The sequence below is a fragment of the Haliotis rufescens genome, unplaced genomic scaffold, assembly GCF_023055435.1.
Source record: "Haliotis rufescens isolate VD_foot unplaced genomic scaffold, xgHalRufe1.0.p SCAF_12, whole genome shotgun sequence".
In the NCBI taxonomy this organism is placed as follows: domain Eukaryota; kingdom Metazoa; phylum Mollusca; class Gastropoda; order Lepetellida; family Haliotidae; genus Haliotis; species Haliotis rufescens.
In genome coordinates this window covers 41,184,512-41,203,253 of record NW_025963802.1, presented here as the reverse complement: position 1 = coordinate 41,203,253, position 18,742 = coordinate 41,184,512, and the positions used below count along the sequence as shown (strand labels likewise).

At 37.2% G+C, this 18,742-nt stretch overlaps 3 long non-coding RNA genes across 3 annotated transcripts; all 3 read left to right on the top strand.

Annotated features, from left to right (window-relative positions):
* The first annotated feature begins 347 nt into the window (after positions 1-347).
* Positions 348-1,707, top strand: LOC125378367. Its single transcript, XR_007220228.1, has 3 exons — positions 348-434; positions 769-974; positions 1,365-1,707. It is a non-coding gene; the product is annotated as an uncharacterized LOC125378367 (long non-coding RNA).
* Positions 1,708-6,504: 4,797 nt separating this feature from the next.
* LOC124115868 lies at positions 6,505-7,864 on the top strand. Its single transcript, XR_006858035.1, has 3 exons — positions 6,505-6,591; positions 6,926-7,131; positions 7,522-7,864. It is a non-coding gene; the product is annotated as an uncharacterized LOC124115868 (long non-coding RNA).
* A 2,066-nt stretch (positions 7,865-9,930) lies between these two features.
* LOC124115852 lies at positions 9,931-12,329 on the top strand. Its single transcript, XR_006858031.1, has 3 exons — positions 9,931-9,975; positions 10,322-10,534; positions 12,022-12,329. It is a non-coding gene; the product is annotated as an uncharacterized LOC124115852 (long non-coding RNA).
* The last annotated feature ends 6,413 nt before the right edge of the window (positions 12,330-18,742 follow it).

The following is an 18,742-nucleotide window of genomic DNA, read 5'->3' as shown; positions in this document are numbered from 1 at the left end:
TCCATACATGCATATGCATATTTTTTTTTAAAATCCATTATTTAGTAGATATAGTCGGAATCGTACAATCGATTCTGTGTTTAGCAATCATTACCTTTGCACATTGAAACTAAGGGTTTGTCACGTTCTAAACTTCTGTATTTAAGTTTAACCTTATTGCACGCTGTTTGTTATACAGCTGACTAATTGTTCATTGTCATCCATTCACGTCACTAAAATGTCTTTGTCATTATTTAAGATCATACGACATTCTATGTAACACTATTACATCAATTGTGTAACACCTGTCATGGTGGTTGCATAAGTAAAAATCCTAACGCAATTTATGACCTAACTGGCAGTGATGTGTACATGTATATAAGGCCACCCCGCTGATGATACTTCATAGTTTGTAGCATTCACCTTCTTCTTTACCATTTGGCAAATATACACACGTAAGTACATGTACATTTAAGAGCACGGTCATTTTAGGATTTTGGTCTAAAATCATGAGTCTATATATGTAATTTGATTCTTACACCTCTTGTGCTTTGATTTAAAAATTTCATCCCGATATTTCAACGGTTTATCACCCTATAGGGTACTGATGGGTCAATGGTTCACATACCATAGCTCTCAAGTACCAAGTCTAGGTTTGTATTTATAAAGTCTTATAACAATACTTTATACAGTGATAACCATATGTTAATGTGTATAGATAGCCTAACGTGAACGTGAATATGGTTAAATTCCAATGAGTAGCCAATGAATATTGTTTTTATTCTACAGTTTCAACAATGAAGGTCCTGATCGTTGCCGTTATGTGCGTTGTTGCCCTAGCAACAACCAACGCCACCTTCCATCCTCCACTGGGTGTTGGATTTAATCCATTTGGCATTCCTCCATTGGGGCCTATAATCTCTCCAATCGGCCATCCTTTTAATCCATTCGGCTTTGGTCTTCATCAATTCGGCCATAATATCCATCCATATGTGGTGAGCTGAGTGTTTCAATGATAAGCAAATACTTACACAAAATGCTTTACAAACAAATGTTTACCAATATCCTTTTTATGTAGAACAAGTTGTAGCTAAATCAACATTCGCATGTTCTTTCAATGAACGAAATTGTACCTGGCTATATTAGAACAGGTAACAAAACTTCATTTGTAACCAACTAGGTTAATAGATCGGGTTAAAAGTGTAGTGAACGTCATGCATAGTGTAAATACTTTGATATCGTATTCCTAGTACGGCATGTATTATTATACACGTTAAAATATACACAATTTATAGACATGTTTCATCACAAGAATAACTTTGGTACATGTCTATTGAACCAATTAACTATAAATCGTTTCGTTCCGAACATTTTTCTTTTCACAGGGTTAGGTGTGTATACAGCTGCTGATACTGACTCTGCAGCTGACACGACCCTTGCTGCCATTATTGTTGTCTCATCTGGTGCCTGACATCCAGCAGATAGTCGCGACGACGTGGCCTTCAGATCGACATCATTCTCAATAATTCAACAGACTGTTAATTCAGATCGCGTCAATGAACGATATCACCGTTACTGTCATGAAAGAAGATCGTGGGATTGACTATCTGAGAGACAATAACCTTGGGACACCACTTTGTATGGGATATGCTCTATGTTTTGGTTTTAAGTTATGATGCACTGTTAAATCATTTCACAAACAAATAAAATCATGACTTTCCACAACAATACTATGAGTTGCCTTTTGATAAAGAAGACAGCATACTTTTACAACTACGTGTATGTGTATTTCATTAAGCGAAATATTTCCGTCCAAATACGCTTTGAGGTAAAAGGTTATGGTATCAAATGCCAAAGCCTTGAGGCGATTATATCAGTGTTAGATTGACAAGTATAGATAGAGCCGTCGGTAACAGTAAGTAGACCTGAAAACTAGAAATGCGTGAATTGGGTTAATGCGGCTTTGAAAGGTATATAAGTTATTTTACGGCATTTCAGCTTGATGTGGGAGGACATTCCGAAGTGATACAGGTCTTCGACGCTAAATTACCACTTTGGTGAAACCCACGAGCACGGATGTGTTGCTTCCAAGCTTAGAAACACACGTAAAACTAGCAAGAGATCAGAAATATCAAGGACTTCTCTGTGGAGACTCATGATGGCTACTGCTTCGTTTCATACCAAAAACACTGACATCACATAACAATGCTTGGGGTTAAATCCAACAATTCTGGGCATCATGCTATAGCTATATGTAGAACAAGATCAGCATGTCTCCGTCTCAAACACATCGTATAAAAACACCAAAGCCTTTTTTCCTTGATACTTATACAACTTCCCGAAAAATGAGTGTCCACTAGCCTATTATCAAAATCTGTTTTCCACCCTTCAATCTGGATTCGAACTCAGGGCTAACACATCCTGTCGCGGCAAAACTTAACAGGCCAAAACATTGTGTAACACTACGCACAGCTGCCTCTCATTGCCGCGACAGGATGTGATGGCCCTGAGTTCGAATCCATATTCAAGGGTGGAAAACAGATTCGGCTGGAGGCTCGTGGACACTCATGTTTCGTTAATATTTATAAGTATTAAAATTGACAGAGATGTGACAATAATTTAAATAGTACCTAGAGTCGTGATCTTTTACGTCCACCTTCTGTTATATATTATCAATATTTTCTTTCCTTAAAACATGCTAATCTTGCTCCACCTATAGTTTTAGCATGATGCCTAGAATTGCTGAATTCACCTCAAAGCATTGTTATGTGATGTCATTACTTTCTGTAGGAAATACACCAGTGGCCATAATGAGTCTCTACGGAAGAATCATTAATAATTCCGATCTCTTACTAACTGTGCTTATGTTTCCAAGCTTGGAAGCACCACATCCGTGCACGTGGGTTTCAGCAAAGTGGTAATTAAGTGTCAAGGACCTGTGTCACTTCGGAATGTCCTCCTACATTAAGCTGAAACGCCGTGAAATAACTGATATACCGTTCAATTCACTACCGACGACCTTAGGCTATACATGTCAATCTAACACTGATATGTTCGCCTCCAGGCTTTGACATTTGATACGATAACCTTTAATCTTAAAGCATACTTGGACGGCTATATTTCACTTAACGAAGCACACGTACACGTAGTTGTAAAAGTATGTTGTCTTCTTTATCAAAAGTCAAGTCATAGTATTGTTGTGGAGGGTCATTTTATTTGTTTCTAAAATGACTTAACAGTACATCATAACTTAAAACCAAAACATAGGGCAATCCCGGCCAAAGTGGTTTCCCAAGGTCATTGTCGCTCTGATAGTTAATCCCACGATCTTCTTGCATGACAGTAACGGTGATATCGTTCATTGACATTATCTGAATCAACAGTCTGTCGTGACAATCTGTTGGATATCAGGCACCAGATGAAACACCAACATGGTCAGCAAGGGTCGTGTCAGCTGCAGATTCAGCTTCAGCAGCTGCATACACACCTAACCCTGTGAATAGAAACAATGTTCGGAATGAAACGATTTATAGTTAATTGGTTCAATATACATGTACCAAAGTTGTTCTTGTGATGAAACATGCCTATAAATTGTGTATATTTTAACTTAGACGACTGAGCCCATGCCCCCCACATCATAAATAACTGGAGATTCAGATATTGTATAACAGCCAGCCATGTTGACCACGTGTCTATGTAATCGAGGAAGGTTGCTCTTAAACAGAATTAATGACGTAAACGTTGGTTGACATACGTGTATAAAGCCTGGGCTGCTTGAGATACTGCACTCTCTCAGCATCACCTGAAGGTCATATACTTCTGTGTCTAGTACAGATACATGTGAGTACATCTAATTTGAAATGTATTATTGTAACTTTAATTTAATTATATTATACTAGTGAATTTGATCCGAATCGAGATTTTTTTTAGAAAGGTCTCCTGTAACTCGTGTTTCTCATCAGTAAGAAAATGGGAATCTGGTAAATGTGAAAAACACCTGCAGCTGACGTTGCGTCGTCATGCCACAGGCAATCACAGCTAGCTTTTTTCACCAAGACGCGGTAATTTTAAAACAACTATATTGCTGACGAAGATTTTATTTAATCGTTTTCGGCTGCCTATATTCCTCGGACATGCCATTACATTCAGTAGTTTTTATTTAAGTTACAAATCTTTTCTTGTACAGAATCAGAAAATGAAAGTCTTAGCTGTCGCAGCGGTCTGTCTGTGTGTCATTGCGACGACGAACGGCTTCGTGCCGTATTGATTCGCCCATTTGGTCTTGGTATTCACGGTATTGGTTTTGGCGTCCCTCCGTTCGGTTTTGGTGTTTCCCCATTCGGACTCGGGAGACGCCGTGGCCATTCCGGACATGGCCTCCAAGGTATCGGAGGATATGGTGAGTTACAGAGATCAGAGATGCTACAACTGAGGCGACATAAAAAATACGTTTCTCAAGCATAATTTCTCAAAGTGAGGAGGGAGGTAGGACTTCTTTATAATATATTTGAAATTTTAAACAAGGGTGAGTAGGGAGGACCAGTTTGTATTTTGTAACCTCCAAGACTAACCGGGCAACAATAAACTACAGAGTATTTAATGAAGCACTGTCATTTCATAGATAACACAGTATGTTTCATATGAAACGGGAAAATAAATAAAACATATATTGTGTTCATTAGCAATGACAGTGACGGATTTAAATGAGATTTAAAGTGACGCGCCGATTCCCGAGAAATATTTTCCTTTTTCAGCCTTGTGATCAGTGCATCATTAACGAATGTCCTCAAAGGGCTCGACAAACGGACGAAACATTGATTATCACACACATCATTTCAAAATGTTCTTCCTATTTTACATTTTTATTGATCTTAGATATTATTTATTTCTATGAATTGTTTGATAGACATTAGTTAAAAGCTGATGGATGACAAATTTATATATATGGATAACAACTTATCTTTAAGTCTTGCTTGACAACGGTGTGCGGATCTATACCGAAACGTTGCCTTTACAGTATCAAAGAAGTTGTTATCCATAAATTGTGTCTACTTTATTCATTTCTAACTGGACAAAATATCGATTTCATCATCAGTCCAATTAAGGAATTTAGATACACTCTGTCTTGAGTGAGTGAATGGAGATATTGTTTCGCCGTCTGGCAATATTCCAGTCATGTTACGGCACCCTAATCGCCCTCTGACTCACGTTAACAGGCGGTTCCTAGCCATCATTTCCTCATTACTGACACTAAGCATATGTTGATCTAGTTTAGTATAAACATATTTTATTCTCATGAAAAGGATTAGGAACAACGCCGTGAAATAACTGATATACCTTTCAAAGCGGCATTAACCCAATTCACTACCGACGACCTTAGGCTATACATGTCAATCTAACACTGATATGTTCGTCTCCAGGCTTTGACATTTGATACGATAACCTTTAATCTTAAAGCATACTTGGACGGCTATATTTCACTTAACGAAGTACACGTACACGTAGTTGTAAAAGTATGTTGTCTTCTTTATCAAAAGTCAAGTCATAGTACTGTTGTGGAGGGTCATTTTATTTGTTTCTAAAATGACTTAACAGTACATCATAACTTAAAACCAAAATAAAGGGCATATCCCAGCCAAAGTGGTTTCCCAAGGCCATTGTCTCTCTGATAGTTAATCCCACTATCTTCTTGCATGACAGTAACGCTGATATCGTTCATTGACGTTATCTGAATCAACAATCTGTCGTGACAATCTGTTGGATATCAGGCACCAGATGAAACACCAACATGGTCAGCAAGGGTCGTGTTAGCTGCAGATTCAGCTTTCTGCAGCTGCATACACACCTAACCCTGTGAATAGAAACAATGTTCGGAATGAAACGATTTATAGTTAATTGGTTCAATATACATGTACCAAAGTTGTTCTTTTGATGAAACATGCCTATAAGTTGTGTATATTAATGCATTAGTTCTTTCACATACACCACAGGTTACGGCCGGGAATTTCTTTTGAAGCATCATACATTTGACTTCGCTTAGCATTTAACATGTTTATTTTTTACCAGCTATCGTCAATTGATTTCCTGTAGCGACATTTACATAAACAACCATGCGTCTTTATTTATCCGGGTTTCATCAATACGGAATAAAAATATACTTCAATCACATGGAATAACACATTGTGTTCCATACATGCATATGCATATTTTTTTTTAAAATCCATTATTTAGTAGATATAGTCGGAATCGTACAATCGATTCTGTGTTTAGCAATCATTACCTTTGCACATTGAAACTAAGGGTTTGTCACGTTCTAAACTTCTGTATTTAAGTTTAACCTTATTGCACGCTGTTTGTTATACAGCTGTTCATTGTCATCCATTCACGTCACTAAAATGTCTTTGTCATTATTTAAGATCATACGACATTCTATGTAACACTATTACATCAATTGTGTAACACCTGTCATGGTGGTTGCATAAGTAAAAATCCTAACGCAATTTATGACCTAACTGGCAGTGATGTGTACATGTATATAAGGCCACCCCGCTGATGATACTTCATAGTTTGTAGCATTCACCTTCTTCTTTACCATTTGGCAAATATACACACGTAAGTACATGTACATTTAAGAGCACGGTCATTTTAGGATTTTGGTCTAAAATCATGAGTCTATATATGTAATTTGATTCTTACACCTCTTGTGCTTTGATTTAAAAATTTCATCCCGATATTTCAACGGTTTATCACCCTATAGGGTACTGATGGGTCAATGGTTCACATACCATAGCTCTCAAGTACCAAGTCTAGGTTTGTATTTATAAAGTCTTATAACAATACTTTATACAGTGATAACCATATGTTAATGTGTATAGATAGCCTAACGTGAACGTGAATATGGTTAAATTCCAATGAGTAGCCAATGAATATTGTTTTTATTCTACAGTTTCAACAATGAAGGTCCTGATCGTTGCCGTTATGTGCGTTGTTGCCCTAGCAACAACCAACGCCACCTTCCATCCTCCACTGGGTGTTGGATTTAATCCATTTGGCATTCCTCCATTGGGGCCTATAATCTCTCCAATCGGCCATCCTTTTAATCCATTCGGCTTTGGTCTTCATCAATTCGGCCATAATATCCATCCATATGTGGTGAGCTGAGTGTTTCAATGATAAGCAAATACTTACACAAAATGCTTTACAAACAAATGTTTACCAATATCCTTTTTATGTAGAACAAGTTGTAGCTAAATCAACATTCGCATGTTCTTTCAATGAACGAAATTGTACCTGGCTATATTAGAACAGGTAACAAAACTTCATTTGTAACCAACTAGGTTAATAGATCGGGTTAAAAGTGTAGTGAACGTCATGCATAGTGTAAATACTTTGATATCGTATTCCTAGTACGGCATGTATTATTATACACGTTAAAATATACACAATTTATAGACATGTTTCATCACAAGAATAACTTTGGTACATGTCTATTGAACCAATTAACTATAAATCGTTTCGTTCCGAACATTTTTCTTTTCACAGGGTTAGGTGTGTATACAGCTGCTGATACTGACTCTGCAGCTGACACGACCCTTGCTGCCATTATTGTTGTCTCATCTGGTGCCTGACATCCAGCAGATAGTCGCGACGACGTGGCCTTCAGATCGACATCATTCTCAATAATTCAACAGACTGTTAATTCAGATCGCGTCAATGAACGATATCACCGTTACTGTCATGAAAGAAGATCGTGGGATTGACTATCTGAGAGACAATAACCTTGGGACACCACTTTGTATGGGATATGCTCTATGTTTTGGTTTTAAGTTATGATGCACTGTTAAATCATTTCACAAACAAATAAAATCATGACTTTCCACAACAATACTATGAGTTGCCTTTTGATAAAGAAGACAGCATACTTTTACAACTACGTGTATGTGTATTTCATTAAGCGAAATATTTCCGTCCAAATACGCTTTGAGGTAAAAGGTTATGGTATCAAATGCCAAAGCCTTGAGGCGATTATATCAGTGTTAGATTGACAAGTATAGATAGAGCCGTCGGTAACAGTAAGTAGACCTGAAAACTAGAAATGCGTGAATTGGGTTAATGCGGCTTTGAAAGGTATATAAGTTATTTTACGGCATTTCAGCTTGATGTGGGAGGACATTCCGAAGTGATACAGGTCTTCGACGCTAAATTACCACTTTGGTGAAACCCACGAGCACGGATGTGTTGCTTCCAAGCTTAGAAACACACGTAAAACTAGCAAGAGATCAGAAATATCAAGGACTTCTCTGTGGAGACTCATGATGGCTACTGCTTCGTTTCATACCAAAAACACTGACATCACATAACAATGCTTGGGGTTAAATCCAACAATTCTGGGCATCATGCTATAGCTATATGTAGAACAAGATCAGCATGTCTCCGTCTCAAACACATCGTATAAAAACACCAAAGCCTTTTTTCCTTGATACTTATACAACTTCCCGAAAAATGAGTGTCCACTAGCCTATTATCAAAATCTGTTTTCCACCCTTCAATCTGGATTCGAACTCAGGGCTAACACATCCTGTCGCGGCAAAACTTAACAGGCCAAAACATTGTGTAACACTACGCACAGCTGCCTCTCATTGCCGCGACAGGATGTGATGGCCCTGAGTTCGAATCCATATTCAAGGGTGGAAAACAGATTCGGATAGAGGCTCGTGGACACTCATGTTTCGTTAATATTTATAAGTATTAAAATTGACAGAGATGTGACAATAATTTAAATAGTACCTAGAGTCGTGATCTTTTACGTCCACCTTCTGTTATATATTATCAATATTTTCTTTCCTTAAAACATGCTAATCTTGCTCCACCTATAGTTTTAGCATGATGCCTAGAGTTGCTGAATTCACCTCAAAGCATTGTTATGTGATGTCATTACTTTCTGTAGGAAATACACCAGTGGCCATAATGAGTCTCTACGGAAGAATCATTAATAATTCCGATCTCTTACTAACTGTGCTTATGTTTCCAAGCTTGGAAGCACCACATCCGTGCACGTGGGTTTCAGCAAAGTGGTAATTAAGTGTCAAGGACCTGTGTCACTTCGGAATGTCCTCCTACATTAAGCTGAAACGCCGTGAAATAACTGATATACCGTTCAATTCACTACCGACGACCTTAGGCTATACATGTCAATCTAACACTGATATGTTCGCCTCCAGGCTTTGACATTTGATACGATAACCTTTAATCTTAAAGCATACTTGGACGGCTATATTTCACTTAACGAAGCACACGTACACGTAGTTGTAAAAGTATGTTGTCTTCTTTATCAAAAGTCAAGTCATAGTATTGTTGTGGAGGGTCATTTTATTTGTTTCTAAAATGACTTAACAGTACATCATAACTTAAAACCAAAACATAGGGCAATCCCGGCCAAAGTGGTTTCCCAAGGTCATTGTCGCTCTGATAGTTAATCCCACGATCTTCTTGCATGACAGTAACGGTGATATCGTTCATTGACATTATCTGAATCAACAGTCTGTCGTGACAATCTGTTGGATATCAGGCACCAGATGAAACACCAACATGGTCAGCAAGGGTCGTGTCAGCTGCAGATTCAGCTTCAGCAGCTGCATACACACCTAACCCTGTGAATAGAAACAATGTTCGGAATGAAACGATTTATAGTTAATTGGTTCAATATACATGTACCAAAGTTGTTCTTGTGATGAAACATGCCTATAAATTGTGTATATTTTAACTTAGACGACTGAGCCCATGCCCCCACATCATAAATAACTGGAGATTCAGATATTGTATAACAGCCAGCCATGTTGACCACGTGTCTATGTAATCGAGGAAGGTTGCTCTTAAACAGAATTAATGACGTAAACGTTGGTTGACATACGTGTATAAAGCCTGGGCTGCTTGAGATACTGCACTCTCTCAGCATCACCTGAAGGTCATATACTTCTGTGTCTAGTACAGATACATGTGAGTACATCTAATTTGAAATGTATTATTGTAACTTTAATTTAATTATATTATACTAGTGAATTTGATCCGAATCGAGATTTTTTTTAGAAAGGTCTCCTGTAACTCGTGTTTCTCATCAGTAAGAAAATGGGAATCTGGTAAATGTGAAAAACACCTGCAGCTGACGTTGCGTCGTCATGCCACAGGCAATCACAGCTAGCTTTTTTCACCAAGACGCGGTAATTTTAAAACAACTATATTGCTGACGAAGATTTTATTTAATCGTTTTCGGCTGCCTATATTCCTCGGACATGCCATTACATTCAGTAGTTTTTATTTAAGTTACAAATCTTTTCTTGTACAGAATCAGAAAATGAAAGTCTTAGCTGTCGCAGCGGTCTGTCTGTGTGTCATTGCGACGACGAACGGCTTCGTGCCGTATTGATTCGCCCATTTGGTCTTGGTATTCACGGTATTGGTTTTGGCGTCCCTCCGTTCGGTTTTGGTGTTTCCCCATTCGGACTCGGGAGACGCCGTGGCCATTCCGGACATGGCCTCCAAGGTATCGGAGGATATGGTGAGTTACAGAGATCAGAGATGCTACAACTGAGGCGACATAAAAAATACGTTTCTCAAGCATAATTTCTCAAAGTGAGGAGGGAGGTAGGACTTCTTTATAATATATTTGAAATTTTAAACAAGGGTGAGTAGGGAGGACCAGTTTGTATTTTGTAACCTCCAAGACTAACCGGGCAACAATAAACTACAGAGTATTTAATGAAGCACTGTCATTTCATAGATAACACAGTATGTTTCATATGAAACGGGAAAATAAATAAAACATATATTGTGTTCATTAGCAATGACAGTGACGGATTTAAATGAGATTTAAAGTGACGCGCCGATTCCCGAGACATATTTTCCTTTTTCAGCCTTGTGATCAGTGCATCATTAACGAATGTCCTCAAAGGGCTCGACAAACGGACGAAACATTGATTATCACACACATCATTTCAAAATGTTCTTCCTATTTTACATTTTTATTGATCTTAGATATTATTTATTTCTATGAATTGTTTGATAGACATTAGTTAAAAGCTGATGGATGACAAATTTATATATATGGATAACAACTTCTTTATTACTGTAAAGGCGACGTTTCGGTATAGATCTTTTTATCTTTAAGTCTTGCTTGACAACGGTGTGCGGATCTATACCGAAACGTTGCCTTTACAGTATCAAAGAAGTTGTTATCCATAAATTGTGTCTACTTTATTCATTTCTAACTGGACAAAATATCGATTTCATCATCAGTCCAATTAAGGAATTTAGATACACTCTGTCTTGAGTGAGTGAATGGAGATATTGTTTCGCCGTCTGGCAATATTCCAGTCATGTTACGGCACCCTAATCGCCCTCTGACTCACGTTAACAGGCGGTTCCTAGCCATCATTTCCTCATTACTGACACTAAGCATATGTTGATCTAGTTTAGTATAAACATATTTTATTCTCATGAAAAGGATTAGGCACAAGTTATCACAACTTCGAACGCCCTCTCCCATAGAATTACATGCATGCTTATTTACAATTTATGAATTAAATGACAGAAAGGAAAGGAGAGAGATAGAGAAACGTATGCACATTCACATTGCTCACTCAAACCTTTTTCCTTTCTTTATATATGTATGTACATTCCTAAAAATGTTTTCGTTCACATGATTAGGTCAAATTGTATTGCCAACTTACATCAGGTCAATATTTACATCTCAAGTAAATTTCACAATTAACAATAGTGAATGCATAAATTCGTTTCTAGCTGATTTGAAGAAAGGACATTCAATTAAAAAATTATATGAATTTTCACATGGGCTGCCACATCGGCATTTTGGATCCTCGTTTAAACCGTTTTTATATAATTCATTTTTTAATTCACTGTCATGATGTCTTAATTTTGTATGTATTATTTTAGTTGTCCTCAACCCTTATCAGAAATATGATGGAAATGTAGATTTATCTTTTCTTAAACTTGATTTAAATCGAGAGAATATGTTGATCTGTACAGGTTACGGCGATTTTTACGATCTCTATGATTCCAACGTTGCCGCTCGACCCGGTGCCGCTCCATCCGGTCCAGCCACTTCAGCCGGTGCTGCCCCCGCCGGTGTCAACGCCGCCATGGACCCTACCATGATGACGCTCTAAGTGGATTCAGCAGCGCTAATGTAGATCACGAAGGGTGCACTGAGTGCTGAATACGATACATGACCATAGCAAATCTGCTTTGTTTCAACTTTGCACGTTGTTTTCGTTGCATTTAGTTCCACAACAACGCTTTGACATCATGTTACATCTGAGTGTAGGAATCATGTGATTGGGTGTTGAATATATAAATAAAATAACAGAAAATATCACTTGTTGATGGTATTTTGCAAGGTACGGAAAGCAATACTTTTTGGACATATGACGTATGAACAGGCTAGTTGAGTGGACATTTGCATTGAAATCTAGTAGTTGAGTGCGTTAGGCTTGACACCCCCTTGAACAGTGTACCTAAATATGAAGGTGTCTTGGAGGCTCGGCAGGGTTGAATCATAGGAGTGTCAAGAGCTTCTGTCCTGTGCCACACTGAATCCTAAGAAAGAAAACGTTTGACAAGTGACTTTCTTCGGAATATGCCCGTGTTCAACCAGCAGTAAATGAGAGTATATCCAGATAGATGAAATGATAATATGAATGGAAAACCGTCTTGCCTAACAGCCAGTTGGGTTGTATGCTGCCCAAATGTAAGTTTAGGACACACTGATCCATTGGCCTGCTTAATAACTTCGAAGCGCCATGAGCATTATTTCAGTTAGGCTTTCTGTGAATAATTTCTACTACACACCGAATGAATTCATCTCAGCTCATATGATATTTTGGAATCCGAACCCAGGAACAGCGGATTCCCGTAGCTAAGGGATGCAACTCTGCACAAACCTAAACCATAGGGTCATCGTTGTCTCTTAACACTGGTATAAAATATTATCACGGCGAGTCAGCTTGATATAGGAGGAAAACACGAAATGTTGGAGGTCTTAGACGTTTACCACTTGGATAAATTATACCCAGGAGCTTGAGTATGGGACCAACAAACCTTGAAACACAGGGGCTAAACTAAGATACAGAACTAAACTCCACACGCCTGAACTATCTGGTCATATTTGTTTCCGAACACTGGCATATTTTTACTAATGTATCGATTATATTTTATGACATAATTTGTTGCGATTTATAGTACATATAAATTCTTATTTTGAAGTTTAAGGGATTTCCGAGGATTTGATTGGTTTATTTGCTGATCACATAAGCCGTTCATTTTTTAACTAACTTTCAAAAATGACGTTTACAAAGTTTAAACTTCACCTTTTGACGTTTACATGATTTTTGACCGGAACTTGCTTTACATGGGGAATCTCCTCGTGGAACAATTCTCTATTCTCATCCCTGCTTAGCACCATCTCGATGATCGGCAATGTCGGACAATAAATGAACGATTTTGTTTCACTCAAGGTTTCATTAAATACTTGTTTACATATTCGCGCATTAACCCATTGGATGCCACAGGGATATATATGTCTCTCCTCTTCAACCCCCACTTTGAAGTCGAATATAAGTTCAAAATACATGATGCACACAAATACTCTGCAAGGTTTTCAATTCCGTGGGATATTCCCTGTTCTGTGATAGGCCTATCATCCAATCCCATTTTAGGCAAAGGAAAATTTCTGAAAATGACCGCTGAAAATTAGGAACATTGTAAATCTCACCATTTGTGACACATTACTAAATATCCATTCACGGCGTTATTTTGTGTATGTTTTGAAAGCAAAATATTGGATACATAATCGGAGAATCGAATTAAAAAAATAGCATATCAATGATCTCGGTTATTTGTCGTTGATTATCCAATCACCAATAATCAATATTAAACATCGCCGATCACCCTACAATCGTTTAGAATGTTTTGGAAAATGCTCAAACACGAGCGCCGATGTATCCACCATATATATTGGACAGTGTTTAGAAAAAAACCGACAAAACCCTTTCCATATCCAATAGAAATCTCTGCATAAAGCAGGGTCTGTAACGTTCACGTATGCCGGTTATGAGACGCCAATCACATCATGTATTTGTCAAACTCAGCTGCGATACATACATCCCCGAATCGCTCATACATTTTAGTTTCAAATGATAAATGGTCTTTGTCACTAATACAAACTTTCTAGATGAACTCTAGCAACATAATCACTCATGCAACATCCAAGAGTTACAATGTGCTGTCAGTTTGTTTAACAGGGTTCCAATTGATCGTCATTAATTAATTTAAACACAGTGATCACCTGTGAGGACAACAATGAATATACATCATAAAAAACACTGGACAGATCGCGGTATCTACAATGTTGATCACTTCATCTCACCCATGCGATATCTCCTGTGGGAGCCAGTTTCAGATGATAATATAAAAAGACATAAAGCATGTATTATTTTTCCAAAAGGGTAATTAATTAAATTAGAGGTAATATTGCCATAACAGTATGTATGGAAATATGTTACGTACTTACAGAAAATATACGTGTACACCTTGTGTTGATTTCTATGTTAAAAATATTTTGCACAGAGACCACAGCTGTATTTTAGCCAAGTTTATATGTGGAGTTTTACCTTTGTTTCTTGAGATAGGCAGATATCACTATCGCAGAGGCTATGTAAATATTGCAATTGTGATTTGGTGGAAGATGAACTACAATGCAGTTTTTTTATGAAGCTTTACGGCATGATGTACATTGTGCAGCTGGAGAAGGCAACCGAAATTTTAATGTGATATATTTAGAGAAATATATTTATGAATTCAAACGTTTTACAAAAAATTGCTTGTTCAAATGCTTTTTAAAATATTGAGGAGACGACAATCGTCGTCATGATTACTACATTACCTTTCTCTATATCTATCCCTTCTCTTTCTTTCGCTGTTGAATCGATGAGTTTGTTTTTGTTTAATGTGAGTCTTTCGATTTCGTAGATATACTTCCCACCTCTCACATATGATAGATATTATGTATATAGGGTCTCATTAGCCAATGTCTGTCTTTAGACCCACTCCAAAACCTTTTTATCTTATGTGTTTCGATTTTATAATGTAAATGTTGTGCGTGTGACACTTTACTAAACATTTTACTACAGCTGCTACTACTTCTACTATTATGTCGAATGAGCAATCATACTCCTGAAAGCGTGATAAAACGGGCTCTTATGCATCATTCCTAGAACAGGTGATCCATAACTAAGGTAAATCCTATCGAAGCTCTCAAGGGTTTAACTACCAAAAGTATGAAAACTGTGAAATGAGTTTTCTAGAAAACAAAGTGTGTGAGTTATGTGTCATTGCTGACAAGTTCCATTACTTTTCTCGATGTCCTTAATACAGGAAAATAGCTACATGATGTGTATATGAATACTGAATGGGTTCGATAGGCATGTTTCAAAGAGACATAGAAGGTTTTGTGTTCATTGAGGCGGGTTATTACTGGTCGGGAGGGGTCTACAGTGTAGCTGTCCCAACAATTACAAAATCGGTGTCAATGAAGGAACAAAGATAGCTCTGCATTGACCATCCACACATGAAATCCACACAATCACAGCATAACGTCGAAAAACTTTAACTGCTTCATGAACAGTGATCAAAGCGTTTCCTACCCAAAGCCTTTGACCTCACAAAGGAATAATCCTACAAGATCATTCAACTGCACTAACACAGGATGAATCAACCGCAACATCTGTAATTAGGTACTAAACAGTCTGTTCACCGCAAGCGCATTTGAATACAGCTTTTCTGGCTTCGTCTGTCCACATGTATATATGAAGATAGGATCATTTTTAATTTGAAATATGACCATTCATCTGATGAAGTGACAATAAGTAACGTAGACACAATCTGTGGATAACAACTGCTTTATAAATTATTATACTGTAATACCGACGTTTCAGTATAGATCCTTATGCCGTTGTCAAGCAATAATTAGTCTTGAAAAGATGTGTATAAAGAAGAAAGAAGTTGAAATCAAAATAACATGAACTTATACATCTTGCAAAATTTGCGTCAAATGTATTCAATCTATGCAACACGAAATGGCGTAACCTGCCAATTTGTAAGTACATGTATTATTAAACTAAAGTCCTTTAGCACCCTTTCACATTTAACAGCGTTGGGTGTTCATGAAAGAAAGATGTTTTACTGTCAATCAAAGCTACATACAGTGTAAATAGAGATAATTAATTAAATGTATACATTATGATTTAATTGTACAGAATTGCAGTAGCTCTGTGTATAAACACATGTTTATAAACGTGTATGAGTGTGTGTACTATAGGGCTCACATCCACTCCAGGTTGAATAGTTGTTTAAATTGACGTGTAAACGACAATATTGAAATGCCTAGATACATGGAGCCGCATGCTTGGTTGCATTTACTTAAACACTGATACATTTAATCGACATGTACTTGGCGGATCAGATCCCCATACATTTTCCATTTATCTGCAAAAACAATGGAAATATCTGAAATATGTATTTTTACACTCATGGTCATCATTTGATTTTTGTATACATGGGAAACACTTCACTCAGTGATACAACCATCACGCAACATTTCAAATCATCATGATAATTTATTGTCAAGCGCAAAGGTCATTGAAAGATACATAATGAAATATAACTTTGCATAAAAAAGTAGTTCTTTGCAAATGCATTAGTTCTTTCACATACACAAGTTACGACCGGGAAAATAATTTGATGCATCATACATTTGACTACGCTTAGCATTTAACATGTTTATTTTTTTACCAGCTATTTTAAATTGATTTCCTGTTGCGAGATTTACATTAACAATCATTAATCCGGGTTTCATAAATACGATGTAAACATATGCTTCAATCACATGGAATAACACATTGTGTTCCATACATGCATATTTTGAAAATCATCTATTTTTTAGTAGATATAGTCGGAATCGTACAATCGACTCTGCGTTTAGCAATCATTACTTTTGCAAATTGAAACTTAGGGTTTTGTCACGTTCTAAACTTCTGTATTTAAGTTTAACCTTATTACACGCTGTTCGCTATACAGTTGACTCATTGTTCATTATCCTCCATTCACGTCAATAAAATGTCTTTGTCATTATTTAAGATCATACGACAGTCTATGTAACACTATAACATCAATTGTGCAGCACCTGTCATGGTGGTTGCATAAGTAAAAATCCTAACGCTATTTATTACCTGACTTATACATGTATATAAGGCCACCCCGCTGATGATACTTCATTGTTTGTAGCATTCACCTTCTTCTTTACCATTTGTCCAATATACACACGTAAGTACATGTTCATTTAAGAGCACGGTTATTTTAGGATTTTGGTCTAAAATCATGAGTCTATATATGTAATTTGATTCTTACACCTCTTGTGCTTTGATTTTCATCCCGATATTTCAACGGTTTATCACCCTATAGGGTACTGATGGGTCAATGGTTCACACATTCTGAAAAGTATCCTATATCGTATTTATACATGAATTGTACCATAGCTCTCAAGTACCAAGTCTAGGTTTGTGAACGTGACACAATCTGTGGATCACAACTGCTTTATTATACTGTAATACCGACGTCTCAGTATAGATCCTTATACCATCGTCAAGCAATAACTAGTCTTGAAATAATGTGTATAAAGAAGAAAGAAAGTGAAATCCAAATAACATGAACTTATAAATCTTGCAAAAGTTTGCATCTTGCGTCAAATGTATTCAATGTATGCAACACGAAATTGTACCTGGCTATATCATAACAGGTAACAAAACATCATTTGTAACCAACAAGGTTAACAGATCAGGCTAAAATGTAGTGAACGTCATGCATAGTGTAAATACTTTGATATTGTATTCCCTGTGACGCATATATTGTTATACACCTTAAAATATACACAATTTATATGCAGGTTTAATCAAAAGGACAACTTTGGCATATGTCTATTGAACTAATTAACTCATTCTGATTTTTTTTCTATTCGCAGGGTTAAGTGTGTATTTGAAGTTGCTGTCTATTCAGCTGCTAACGCTGATTTTAAAGCTGACACAATCCTTGCTGACGATGTTGGTGTCTCATCTGGTGCCCGATATCCAACAGATTTTCACGACGACGCGGCCTTTAGGTAGACATCATTCTGAACAGACTGTTTGTTCATATGACGTCAATGACCGTTATCACTGTTCCTGTCATGCAAGAAGATCGTGGGATTGACTGTGAAAGAGACAATAATCTTGGGACACCACTTTGTATAGGATATATGCTTTGTTTTGTTTTAAGTTATAATGTACTGTTAAATCATTTCACAAACAAATTAAATAAAATGACACTCAACAGTAATGCTATGAGTTGACTTTGATTAAGAAAACCGCACGGTAGCACATTTCTTTAAGTGAAATATCCGCCCAGTTATGCGTTAAGATCAAATGTATTCTTTCGGTATCAAATGTCATAGCCTTGAGGCTAAGATATCAGCGTTAGATTGACAACTTCAAGTATATCCTTGGGCCGTCTGTTACAGTAAGTAGTCCGTTGTTAGTGAGTTTTGAACACACTTTCCTACCGAGAGTTCCATGCAACCAGCACAGTACCTCTGCCACAGGCCAGCGCCATGTGACGATTCGTCACATCTTAAACAGTGCATTCAAGATATTGCATATGA